Below are 944 nucleotides of genomic sequence, written 5' to 3'. Positions count from 1 at the left end.
AATAGGAATTTTCATATAATTTCCGTCAATTGTTGATCTTCCGAAATATTGCATTCTGACGGCGCTTTTTCCAGCAGAATCCTGACTCCGGTGCGCGATCCTCCAATAATCATGAAACATGCAAAATAGATGAAATAACATAAGTATCCTCTCCAAATATGAAATATATCAATGAATAACAGCAAATTATGATATAAAATAGTGATGCAAAATGGACGTATTAATGCTCCCTTTAGTTTGAACTGTAACTTTGATATATTTTGGAATGTCAAAAAAATTCAAACGAACAATTCATGTGTACATCTTGAATTGCTAAGTGCACACAAAGTCTATGCATGAAAAATCAACTTGTAGTTTGGGTTCTGTAAAAAAGACAAAATTTGGTGCTAAAAATAAAAAAATTTGTGAGATTTATTTTGTCTTTTTTACATCGATCACAAGAAATATCGGCTTTTCGCGAAACTGCACGAACGCACATAGATCATCAAGATGTACATGCGAATTTCTTTTTTGAATTTTTTGAAAATTAGAAATATTTTTTTTGGGTAGAGGGAGCATATGCACCCAAGAGCCGAACTGAATTTCCACTTCCCATGCACATATTACTTTTTCTTTGGTTTTGTAATAATTTGTTTAGATCGCAAATGAGTAAATATTAACAAATTTGGAAACTATCTCTCATGTAACGCCATTGATTCTCAATATGAGATGGTTACGAAGTTGGGTATGTGTAGCACTGTCTTTAGTATGTTGGCACTTCTCAAGAAAATCTTGAAATCCGTTACGGTTCTTGCTAGGTTTGACATGGCCACCAACATCGTAAAATAGAAATAGGAAGTACAAATCCGAATCTAGATAAAATTGAGACACTTATTTTTGAGCGGAGATAATACATGACAAGAATCTAGAAATGATCCATATAATTACCCATCCTTTCGTGAGGA

Source organism: Lolium rigidum, chromosome 6, assembly GCF_022539505.1.
Source record: "Lolium rigidum isolate FL_2022 chromosome 6, APGP_CSIRO_Lrig_0.1, whole genome shotgun sequence".
In the NCBI taxonomy this organism is placed as follows: domain Eukaryota; kingdom Viridiplantae; phylum Streptophyta; class Magnoliopsida; order Poales; family Poaceae; genus Lolium; species Lolium rigidum.
This window is presented reverse-complemented; position numbering follows the sequence as displayed.